The following is a 13,420-nucleotide window of genomic DNA, read 5'->3' on the forward strand; positions in this document are numbered from 1 at the left end:
ATCATAAAAATATCACAGAGCACTATGTGAGCAGAATAATCTCCTGGTCCATTTTATGGGATGGATAGAAATATTTCCCTAAATAAAGCAAATGGTATAATACCCTCCCACCTAAGTGTGTCTGAATTCATTTCTAATTTTTGTGCATTGCCATGTTATTCCACCAGTGACTCCAACCAAATCCTTAGCACACCCATGCTAAATTATGGTTGCCATGGAGGTTTACCTCGTCTAGGTAAGCTATCTTCTTTATGCCTAAAATCATGTTGAGTTAGCACTACCATTTCAGTAGCAGCAAATGAAGTTGAATGTATGTCCAGTGGAGGCTTGTTAATGTTTACTGAACTGAAGCAATAACCAATGTGTTAATGCCATGGCTCATTTCTCTAAGGTGGACAATGCAGTCTGCTCCATATGTTGCACAGATTTACCACTGTGATCATTGCCTATGAAAGACACCCTCTCTATTGACATCTTCTATAATTTCAAGTGGATTCTGAAAGTTAAACATCTCCATATGCCTTCACTCACAAATTTATCTATCCAATGGCATAACTGAACCAAAAAGAACTGTAACTCACCTTCTATTATTTGAGTTTCCTATGTCTTCAATTATCTAAGCTAAAATTGTGTTTTGCTTTTATAAAAGTATGACATCTAATTGAAGTAGTTAAGAAAACACACACTATATAAAGATGGTAAGAATCAAAGAATGATATAAATACTGTTTACATTTATTGCATTTTCTTTTTTTACATTTCTTGTATTTTATGTCTCTCTATATGTCCAAGCCATGTTTAGACATCATAAACACACAAGCACACACACAGTTTTTGTATCCTAATCTTTCTACTTAATATTTTATCAGAAATATTTGTATACAACTAAAAATTTTTATAAACATCACATGCAATGATGACCATTGAGTGTTTACATTGTCTTGTGAGTAGACACTGATATTGTTTCTACTTTGGGGCTACCAAAATAATACAGCCATGAGTAACCTTGTGCTTGAAACCTTGTTTATATTTTGCTTAATTTCCTCAAGTAGGATTTTTCAGCAGTGGAATTATTGGGTCAAGTTTTCTGAGTTTTTAAAAGCACTTTATATGCACTTCTAACTTACTTGTCATACTTGTGTCAATTTATACTCTTGTTAAGCAGAATGCATTTTAAAACTACTGCTTCACTCCTATTTCGGAGTTTAGATTTTTCATTTGACTCTCATTATAGAACTTTAGAGTACAATTGTATTAGCAGGAATCCTAATAAGGATTACTTGTGAGGAAAATCAGATAACTATTTAGTTAATTAATCCACCTTGTTTTTAATCTCTTATAAGTGCCCAATACTGATGTACGGAAAGCTCAAGGAAGTACATTAATCGTGGCTTAAACTTGAAACAGAACAAAATTGCTTATCATATATAAATAAAAATGTGGACAAGAACTAACAGTCTACAATTTGGATCTTGGCTTCACATCCAAAACAATTTGCTTTCTCTTGCAGATGTGAAAATTCCATTATCTAAATAAACCTCCTCCCTCCATTCCAGACATGGGTCTTTCTACCAAAAAACATCCTGTGGTAACACCACTAGTGAGAAAGTCTCTACCTTGCCACCCCAGCAGAAATGGATTAGACAGACTTAGGACAACACCATGTTAGAGTGTTTGTGACCCCTGCTAAAGCTGACTTAATTGGATGATTCTGAGGCGATTCTTAAGAATTTGATTCAGGTAAATGTTTTATAACTTGATGCCAAGGCATAAGGTTTACTTGTGATGGACTGACTGATTCAGGGTCAGTGCCAATTTCACCGGGTGTGTTGTAGATCTTGCAACATGAATGGATTTATACTGCCGAGTTTGACAACCGTGGCGCCAGAAGATAAACAAAACTACAAGATCATTCATGAAAGCTGATCTTGCCAGAAAAACAGGAAAACACATGACTGACCAAGATCTTTCAAGATGGGGCAGGTACTGACATTGTATTTCTCTTGGATGATCTAGGATGTCTCTCCAAAACAGCAGCTGGCAGCCACAAATCACAGTGGTAGCTACTACCAACCAAATCTGGCCGCATGAAATTTTCAGGTGTCTTTACATCTCGCTCATTAGAAAGATGCTGGCTTGTCAGCAAGTCATCACAATCCTGAGAAAAAGGAACCAGTAAAGAAACTGAAGGCCTGCTATCTGTCTACTGCTCAAGACACAAGGTAGTGTTATCCCTTGACTAGCTAAAGAAATATGTGAGCTGCAGAAGGAATTTCTTTAAGAAAGGTTCACTCAGGATTAGCATAGACTATCTAAGGAAGGCTATCCTGGGAAAACCTGAAATAGATTTAAATTGGACCAAATTCCATCATGAACAGATTCCAGTATTTGAAGCTTAAGGGGAAAAAAAAACCACCTTTCTTTTCTTCTGAACAGTTTTTGCAACACTTGCTTTTTCAAGCTGATGAGGTTAATGCATTTTTACAAGTTATTTGGTTCTCTTTTCTTTCCTGTGATCAAGCTGTAAAGAACATTAATTATGTGCATTGGGATTATAAATATTCTTTCCGGATTCACTTGAGAAGAACAAAATTTCAAAACCAATATTTTCACTCTTGATTTGTTTACATGGAAACAGAAAAACTCCAATTTCTACAAATTTGAACTCTTAGGTTTCTTTGACTCTGGTTGGACAGTTTACAGTGTCCTTAGAGTAGCGAATACAGCCAGAATCACATAGAACCACCTCTGCTGGAAATCCCAGTGGTCAGCTGCTTGGCCCCTGACCTGACTTCCTGCAGGGAAATCACGGCCTCTGGAGGGTTCAAGCTTCCTTGGCAAGCTTGCATTTGGCTTCCTCATCCACAGTGCCATCGCCACCCCACTACTTGGCAGGACTTGTCCCGTCCTGCATGCCAGTCTGAAGTTCTTCCTTTACTCATGTCGAAGAGAGGAGACCAGGAAGATCAAAACAGCTGAGGATAAGGAGCCAGGAATCAAGGTTCAAATTCTACTCTGAAAGTAGTTGATTGTATAACATAATCAACAATTTTTCCTTCCTTCCTTCCTTCCTTCCTTCCTTCCTTCCTTCCTTCCTTCCTTCCTTCCTTCCTTCCTTCCTTCCTTCCTTCCTTCCTTCCTTCCCTTCTCTCTCTCTTTCCCTCTCTCTCCCTCCCTCTCTCTCTCTCTCTCTCTCTCTCTCTCTTTCTTTCTCTCCCTCTCTCTCTGTCAGTACTAGGGTTGAAACTCAGGGCATAATGCTTGCTAGGTAACCAATATTTCAATTCTTGACTTGGAGTCTTAGTTCACTTGTCTGTGAAATTAGGAGACTTGATTATGGGATTTCCAATGAGTTCTTAAGTGAAAATTTTCCCCAGTCTGGTGACCACATCTGTCTACACTGGTGATTGTAACCTGCTTCCTCTTTCTTCCCCTTCACCAGTATAAAATGGACTCATTTCCAAAGAGGAATTTCAGAGGCAGCAAAAAAGCTAGGGGATTACTAATATGCTAAAGATGCCAGACCTTTAGACATGAAGTTAATGAAAATTTCCACCATGGTCACAGCTAGAGGGCTGCGGCCATTTGGTGATTTCTTCTCCCCTTCTAGTTCAATTAAATGTTCAATCTAATTTAATTCCAATATGGATAAATCTATGGGAGAAGGCCAAGTCCACAGCAGGGTTTTCTCTAGGCCTTGAACTTTTCCCAAGAATGATCTAGGATTTTGGCTTAGGTATATGAGACAATGTTGAAGTAGTATGCATAATTCCCATTCTTTGGGGCTTAAGACTGAGTTAGTTAGATACAATAGCTATAGTTGGATTAGCTTTACTTTTGCATTTTAAGTAAAATTATATATCACAAAGCCTGGCTTTTATTGGTTGATTTTTTTAAAAGCCAAGGCAAGTATGAGAGACACCCTATTGCTCTTCAGGTAGATTTATTCCTGACAGTGGTTCAGAAAAATAATAGTACGTGCTGATACTTATTATAAAGAAGATGTAGGTGTTGACTTTCTGCTTCTTTTCTTTTCGTTTGGGAAAACATCGTTTTTCATTTATAAAAACAACATAGAGTACATTATATGCCATCACATTTTAGGTATACAATATTAGAATGTGAAACAGTTTGGGTCCAGAACTGTCCATTCTCATGATTATGGGAGTATGGTCAAACAATTCATCATCCCAACCCTTTGCTATTTTGTCCTTCACAATGATGCTAGCAGGGCCTCCCTTAACTGTTATAACTATGAAGTGACATAAGCGGCATACTTCAGTTGTTCACAAATGGTAGATATTGTGTAGATTCAGTCTCAGCTCCCAGGATTCCCTAGTATACTGATAGAGACTGACACATAGTTATAATCTCACGGAAAGACTGGCCTACTGGCATTTGGTGCCAGGAGAACATGAGGCCTTTTCTTCATCTGTAATTTTCACATCAAGGTTCAACAGCATTAATGTTTACTACTGGTGATGTTTATGACAGGTTGGCGAATGTCTGCAGCACAGCATGTTTCATCATCTTACTGTATGATTGCCAGTGGGAGAAGAGAGAGAGGACTTTCTCTGCCTCAATGAGAATCCTTTCTACTGGACTAGTTTTTAAAGGCTACGTCAGGACATTTGCTTTCTTCCAGGAATTCACAAGCTCAGTTGACAGGCAAGATAAGAGAAAGTGGCACCTTCTCTTCCCACTGAACTTCCTCTGCCTTTGGCTATATCCACTGTTTCTTTCCGCCAGTGTAAATCTCACTCTGAAGGAAACTGGACTGAAGAGTCCCAGGTGGAAGAACATACCTGAGATCCCTACTGAATTTTAGATTAACTTCTTTACATAGTTCAGAGAATATAATCTGGTATATGATTGGAATTCTTGGTCTACAGACTAGAAAGCTGAGGCACAAAGAAGAAATAATGTGTCAGTGGTTATACAGTGTAGAAGTGAGAGAACCAGGACTCAACTCTAGTTCTAGTTCAGAAAAAAGCTTACAAAACATCTACAAATACCTACCTACATGGCTAGATCATTGTCTCTGAGATTCTGATTTAGTCGGTAGCCTGATGTAGGATCCTGGTCTCCTGGTATTGTGAGGGGTGTGTGTGTGTGTATGTGTGTGTCTGTGTCTGTGTGTCTGTGTCTGTGTCTGTGTGTCTGTGTGTGTATTTAGCTTCCAGTATTATTTTAAATTACAGCTGGATGAAAACCATTGACTTCTCTCTAAAGTCACATGATATCACACAGGTATAAGAAAGAAAGAGAGAGAGAGAATACCTCCTCTTACTCCTATTAAAGTAGCAGCAAACCATGTATAGAAGTAGGGAGTTTCTTTTTTTTTTAATGTGAAAGTACTGTACAGAGGGGGTAACAATTACATGGGCAAGATAATGAGTACATTTCTTATCAAGCATTGTAGCCTCCTCCTTTGTTTCCCCTTCCCATCCCTTCCCATCCTCCCCCACCCCCACCCCCAACTCTTCCCCCCGCCCCTGACCCACTGCACCAAAGTTGTTAAGTTCGTTTTGGACATAATGACTTGTACATCTCATTGTGAAGCAGGGAGTTTCTGAATAGGTTTGAAGTCTTAGTAAAATTTTTAATCTGTCTCTTCTTTTCTTTATCTAAGCATTTTTAGACTCCTGTGGCCCCATAAGTCTAGGAAAAGGGTTGTAATTACACATTCTAGGAGGAAACTTCAAATTTCCAATTCAAGGGGAGACCCATAAAGGTATTTATGTGGGTCCCCATTCTTTTTGAATCTTTTTCAGCACTCAGAACCTCCTGGTTGCTCATTATTGCTGGCCATTTTAGCTGACAGCTGTCTTCCTCTCCTTCAGTCATGCTTAGGAGTTTCCTCTTGAATCCCCTGAATTTTGGTTGAATTTATGAGTCTTGGTTGGTTTCCACAGGAACTGGGGCATGATCTTTAGAGACAGAGCTGTGGCTCATGACCTGATGATAGTCATTTGACTGAGGGTGACATGCCCTTGGAAAACAGGTACCAAACAAAAGGTACCTACATGTTTAGTAGGGCAATCTATGCTGGTTACTTCTGTCCCTCTGACTTTGCTAAACATATTTTTCCCTGCATTTAAAAGGAGGATTTTGCAAAACCAAATATTTTCAACTACAAGGCAGTATTTCCAAATCTTTGGAGGATTATTAAGTGAAACATACTCGTGGGGATTAGAGGTAATTTCCAACTGGCTTGGCAAGTTATTATGGTACCAACATACCCATTAGGAAATATCTTGGAACTAAAATGTAGCATGTAAACATTTTTACTTTTGTGTTTTAAAAATTGACATAGGATACATATTAAGGAGCTTTTCTTATCACTATGGGATAAAATGGAAAAATGTGGGAGGGACTTCCTATTGTTGTCATTGGAAAACAAAGTAACAATATGGCAATAACATGGAAAGCTAATGTTTACTGAAGCCTTACCTCTTGCTCCTTGTCTACCACATCTGTTGCTGCATTTTTCATTCACAGTAATCTTATATGATAAGGACTACTGTGCTTCATCATGTAGCTCAAAGTAACTTAAATTTTGACTTAGGCAGCAAAGTCTGTTACCTTGTTTTATAAGAACTGGAAGGAGGGCTGGGAAGGTGGCTCAGTGGTAGCATGCTTGCCTTGCATGCATGAGGCCCTGGGTTCGATTCCTCAGCACCACACAAGGAGAAAAAAGTGGGAAGTGGCTCTGTGGCTCAAGTGGTAGAGCGCTCGGCTTGAGCTGAAGAGCTGAGGGACAGTGCCCAGGCCCCGAGTTCAAGCCCCACGACCGACAAAAAAAAAAAAAAAAAAAAAAAAAGAACTAGAAGGAATGGCTTTGGGGTGATAAATTCAGAGGATCACTATTTGTGTTTTCTGTAGTTTGATCATGCCTGAAGCATTGAGAAGAAGGTAAAAAACTGGAAGATTCAGCTAGAACTACGAGAACAGGTTTAAGTCAGAGCAGAAATATTTTTTAGCCCCCTTCTAATCAGGGTTACAAACAAAGCATTTATAAAGATTTTTGTATCCATATACATCAAAATCGTCCCAGATTGTTTTCTAAGGACTACAGGGCAGATAATGTGAATTTTTCAATTCTTGTCACCAGGGTTACAGTTCTGTCATACATAAGGAAAAGGAGTGGGTTCCATCACTGTCTGTTGTGTATTATCATCCACTTGTTACAGATGAAGATCTGAGAACAAGAGAGGTCCTGGAAATTATCCGGAGACATGTGATTAATAAGTGGTACAGCTGAGCTCCACAGTGTTTGCTCACCCCAAGCCTCTGGGCTCACTGTGATTACCTGCTCCTACCATAGGCTTCTCTGTTTCTGTCAGTCTTAAGTTCTAGTACTTCCACAATAATGAAAATAATATATTTTTATGTGTATTTGTTGTTCATCTTTCTAAAGAATTGTCTAACAGGGTTTCAGTTCTAACCACAGCTCCTCCATACCTCAAAGGAAAAATTCCTTAAACTTTGAGGGTTTTTTCTCACCAAAATGACAAAGCTTCTTGGAGGTGTGATTCATTGGTAAAGTGGTAAAAAGCCTGCCTAACAAGTATGAGCCCCTGAGCTTTAACCCTAGTACTACCAAAAAAAATGGATTAACATAAAACAACAGCTCAACGGAATGAGCTTTTCCTTCTCTAAAATTCTATTACATTAGTATATAGTTCCAATAAAAATTATTAACAGTAGAGCTCTCCTAAAAGCCTCAAACATGTCAGTAATAATAGCCTTTGTGAAAATAATCAAGTTCAGTTTTTAGACCAAAAATACCACTCTTTCTATAAAGTGCATCTGCTTATTAGCTGTAGTGCACATAATGAAGCTGGGTCCTGATATTCTAGGTACTTTATCTTTCTCTCTGTCATGGTTCTATCTGTTCCAAAGACTCAGCTCACCCAGACTCAATTATGCCAAGATGCCCATCTGCCAATGGCAGATGCTCCACAAAACTCACCAGAGACTGTATGTCCACATTGTGTAAGTAACAATCCAGGTGACCAGATGAAGGAGATCTGCCCTCCAAATAAGTGCATACTGCTTGCCTCCCTATAATGTCCAGTGAGGATCAGACTCTCGATTTGGCTCCAAGTAAGATGGAAGCAAAGGTATTTTGCCCACCCAGTGTTCCCAAGCAAAGACACAGACAGCAAGCGAGAGAAAAGGAAAGCATGGGAAAGCCATGTATGTGTATGGGTTACTTTCTTCACATTTCTAGAAGGTAAAAGGGAATGCTTAGGTAAGGGGAAGAAGGATTTCAGAGTCATTCAGACCAAAATGAGAACTTGAAATTGAAATGCTAAGTATCTACAAGGCACTACTTAACATTTGCTAAAGAACTTTGTATCTTGGAATATTTGTAAACTTTATCATTTAAAAAGTCTGGTGATGGTTGATACCTGTAATCTCAGCTACTTAGAAGGTAGAGATTGGGAAGATTATAGTTCTAGGCCAATAAGGCAAAAAGCTATCAAGACATCACTAGTAGCTGAGCATGGCAGTACATATCTACCATCCTAGCTGTATGAATGACATAAATAGGAGAATCATGGTCCAAGTAAGCCTCCAATAAAAATACAGGACTTTATTTGAAAAATAATTAAAATCAAAACAGCTGGGAGTATGGTTCAAGTAGCAGAGTGCTTGCCTTGCTAGCACTAGGCCAAGACTTCAAACCTTAATACTGTAAAATTACATGTATGTGTATATGTATGTATATATATATATATATATGTATATATATATATATATGTATAACTCTTCCCATGGAAAAGCCAAAATTACCCAATTATCATGTTTAACTGAGAACAAAGACATCCTCAGAGTCATCATTTATCCTAGACTAAATGCCAAAAATAACCATAAAATTAAATAGCTAATAGCAGGTATAAAGGAAGAAATACTGTAAAATTTGTTTTTTTTACCACTTCAGCTTATATATCAGCACTAGTAGGAATCAGGCACAAAACACAAGAATAAGAAAGAAAAGTAGTTATGCTTATCTAATCTGCTGTTAGTTTGGTCCAAGAGGAATCCCTGTCCATGAGAGGAACCTTTTTAAAAAGCATATAAATGTTTCTATACCACAGAAATCAATATTAAAGAATACACTTCAAGGAGCTCTCCCACCTCTCTGTCTCTCTCTCTCTCTCTCTCTCTCTCACCCACTCTCTTACAAAGAATGGCTGGGCCTCTATGTTCAGGATGTCTGGGAAGGCTCTGGTCATTTTGGATAAGAGACACAGGTAGAGTTCCAAACCCATACCCTGAGCTAGGGACAGTTCCAATGGATATGTTTCATACCAAAAGACAATATTTGAACCTGTATCAATTCCTGGAAATGAGAGCAGATGTGATTTTGGACTAAATTATCCAGGTAATTGCTTTGATTTCCATTTTTCTTCCTAATATAAAGACAGAAAGCTTCAGGTAATACAAGAAAACTTATCAGGTAGATAACAAACCCTGTCTATAATCTGTCTGTATTTTCATGGGCCAGTCCAGAATTTAAAAGCCATGCCCCATGACACATTCAAAGTTCTTCTGTATCAAACTAGGGTGGTCCTCCAAATACTGAGGTGGCAGCTGCCAACCCCAGGCCTTCTGGATTGCAGAATTCCAGGCGCTCCTACCTCCTAATACAGCACAGAAGACAGTTTGGCTGCCTCTCGGCCTCCGATATGCTGGTACAGCTGTGACTGAGCTAACTTTGGCAGCCATAGATCACAGAGGCTTTGTCTCAGCTCCTCTTAGAATAGCTTGCATTAGGAAGCTTATAACATCCCTCAAAGCAAATGGAGCAAGTATAAGTGACACAAGCATCATAGCTGCTTTACAGAAACATATTTTAAAGAAATATTGAACCTTTGGGTTTTTGCACATGTATATGGTTTTTAATTAACAGATGGATGGAGGTAGAAAAAGCTGTGGATTTGGGTTCCAGCTCTGTGGACAGTTAGAGAGTAATTTAGTTCAGCTTCTTTGACCTTGGTTTTCTCATCTGTAAAATGAGAGGGTTTGGCCAGATGGTCTTTGGCCTAGTGATTCTATGAAAAGTGAATGTTGGAAGCACATGTCCATCTTCTCTGGTTACCAGCTGTGAGAATGTGACGAGACCAAGAGGCATTAGCTGTTGAAATGTTTTAGGCTGAAGGGGAAGCATTCTGAAATGGGACACGGGCACCCGTGTTGAAACCTGCAGCTGCTCAGCGCTCAGCAGCCAGGGCCATTTTTGCTCCTCCAGCCCCTACTTGTTTTAGCAAAACCAGGAAGAACTCACCTGAGGATAAAAAACCAGAAATCAACAACATAGTGACTGGTAACTTTATGAATCATCATTAACCATTTACTTTACATTTTTAATTAATTAATTTACTTATTCCTGTAACAGGGCCTGAGGAGCTCACACTTTATGAATGTATGTATCTGAAATCCAGGCTTTGCTTGGTCCACAAACCTTTTCTACATATTTCCCAACTTGGGCAAGAGAAAATTCTGACTCTCCTATGTGCTACCCAAGATCCATGACACTTCAGAAACTTGTTCTCTGTCTTTCACATTACAATTTCCAATTTCCTTCAGCTTTCCTGACTCACCTTACAGGCAGCCATGCAGGACACTGGGTGAGGGCTATGTCCTCCCAGACTGATTCAAGGCTCCTGCTACCCAAGATCATTGAGAAAAAAAACATATTTACTCATGGTAACTGGCAAAGCTGGGAAAGATGGAAGCATCTGCATGCATGCATTATATTTGTCATCATAACTTCTATACTCAGAAGGTAGCAGCTTGTCTTCAAATTGATGCTATTTCCCAAGTGAGACTGGTTCGAGCGTGTGCATGCGTGTGCGTGTGTGTGTGTGTGTGTGTGTGTGTGTGTGTTTGCATGAGCATATTGTGATCTAGAGATGTACTTCTCCAATTCTAGCATTCAAACAATGACTTGGAGGGATTTGTTAAAACTGACCACTAGTTTCTGATTCAGTAAGTCTAAGGTAGATCCTAAGCATTTATATATTTTTTTTTTAATTTTATTTTATTTTATTTGAGAACATACTGTACAGAGGGGTTACAATTACATGGACAGGATAATGCATACATTTCTTACCAAGCATTGCAGCCTCCTCCTTTGTTTACCCTTCACGTCCCTTCCCGGCCTCCCCCCTCCCTCCCAACCAATCGTACCCCCCCTCCCCCCCCCCCACCGACATTGTAAAGCTGGTTTTGACATGACATTTTGTACTTCTCATTGTTGCAACAGGTCCACCTGAATCCTTAAACGACTTGTTTGTCCCCATCTCCTCCACATGTTATACTGACATCAAATATAGTGAAAGCGGGGGTTACACTGTGGGGGAGGGACATACAAAGCAACAAGGAAATAATCTTATAAATGCGTTAGAAACACATGCATGAAAGAAACAAAAACATTAAAATACATATTTGAGGTTTTGTTTTCCTAACATCACATTATCTGACTTTTTCCGCTTGACTCATACCTATACTAGATATTGCAAATAAGGGAAACCATGGGACCTATGTTTCTTTGGGCCTGGCTTACTTCACTTAATATAATTTTTTCCAAGCCTTTCCATTTCCTAACAAATGGGGAAATGTCATTCTTTCTGATGGAGGCATAGAATTCCATTGTGTATATATACCACATCTTCTTGATCCATTCATCTACTGAGGGGCATCTGGGTTGGTTCCATGTCTTAGCTATGGTAAATAATGCTGCAATAAACATAGTTGTGCTGGTAGCTTTAGTGTGGCCTTGTTTGTGATCACTTGGGTAAATGCCCAAAAGTGGGATTGCTGGGTCGTTGGGGAGCTCTATGTGGAGTCTTTTGAGGAACCTCCATACTGCTTTCCAAAGTGGTTGAACAAGTTTACATTCCCACCAACAATGAAGTAAGGTTCCTTTCTGTCCACATCCCCTCCAGCATCTGTTGTTGTTAGAGTTCTTGATTTTTGCTGTTCTAACTGGAGTGAGGTGATATCTCAATGTTGTTTTGATTTGCATTTCTTTTATGGCTAGGGATGTTGAACATTTCTTCATGTGTCTATTGGCCATCCTTCTTTCTTCTTCAGAGAAGCTTCTCTTTAAGTCTTTCGCCCACTTAGTTATTGGGCAGTTGTTTCTTTGAGGATTTGTTGTTGGGTGGTTTAATTTTTTGAGTTCCAAGTATATTTTAGATATGAGACCCTTGTCCGTTGTATGGCTAGTAAAGATCTTCTCCCAGTCCGTGGGCTTTCTATTGATCTTGCTAGCTATGTCATTTGCCCTGCAGAAGCTCTGCAACCTTATACAATCCCATTTGTCCAGCCTTTCTTTGATTTGTTGTGTTTCCGGGTCTCTATTCAGAAAATTTCGGCCTGAGCCAAGGAGACCCAGGGTTTCTCCTATTCCATCCTGTAATGTTTTCAGAGTGTCTGCTTTGAGTTCAAGGTCTTTGATCCATTTGGAGTTGATTCTGGTGCAGGGTGATATATAAGGATCTAGCTTTAGTTTTCTACATGTAGTTAACCAGTTTTGCCAGCACCATTTACTGAAGAGGCTGTCTGTCTTCCATTCTATTGTTTTAGCTCCCTTATCGAAGATTAGATGGCTATAGGTCTGTAGGTTCATTTCTGGGTTTTCAATTCTATTCCATTGGTCCTGAGGTCTGTTCTTATGCCTATACCAAGCTGTTTTGATTACTATGGCTTTATAGTAGAGTTTGAAATTTGGTATTGATATTCCTCCAGCAGTGTTCTTTCCGTTGAGGAGCGTTTTTGCTATTCGGGGTCTTTTATTGTTCCATATGAATTTTTGGATTACCTCTTCTATTTCCTTGAAGAATGAGGGTGGAATTTTGATAGGTATTGCGTTGAATTTGTAGATAGCCTTGGGAAGTATTGCCATTTTCACGATGTTAATCTTTCCAATCCAGGAGCATGGGAGGTTTTGCCATTTTTTAAGTTCTGTGTTGATTTCCTTTTTCAAGATTTTAAAGTTTTCATCATAGAGGTCCTTCACTTCTTTAGTTAAGTTAATTCCTAGGTATTTTATTTTTTGTGGGGCTATTACAAATGGAGTTGCTTTCCTAATTTCAGCCACACTTTTCTCATTGTTGGCATACAGAAAAGCCGTTGATTTTTGGGGGTTAATTTTATAACCTGCTACTTTGCCAAAGTTTTGAATCAGCTTGAGTAATTTGGGAGTGGAGTCTATGGGATTCTTTAAATACAAGATCATGTCATCTGCAAAGAGGGAGAGTTTTATTTCTTCTTTCCCTATTTGGATCCCCTTTATGTCTGCATCTTGTCTTATTGCTGTAGCTAGGCATTCTAATACTAGATTGAAGAGAAGTGGAGAGAGTGGGCATCCTTGTCTTGTTCCTGAGTTAAGAGGAAATGGCTTT

Source organism: Dipodomys spectabilis, unplaced genomic scaffold, assembly GCF_019054845.1.
Source record: "Dipodomys spectabilis isolate Male_0828 unplaced genomic scaffold, ASM1905484v1 ptg000140l, whole genome shotgun sequence".
NCBI classification, from domain to species: domain Eukaryota; kingdom Metazoa; phylum Chordata; class Mammalia; order Rodentia; family Heteromyidae; genus Dipodomys; species Dipodomys spectabilis.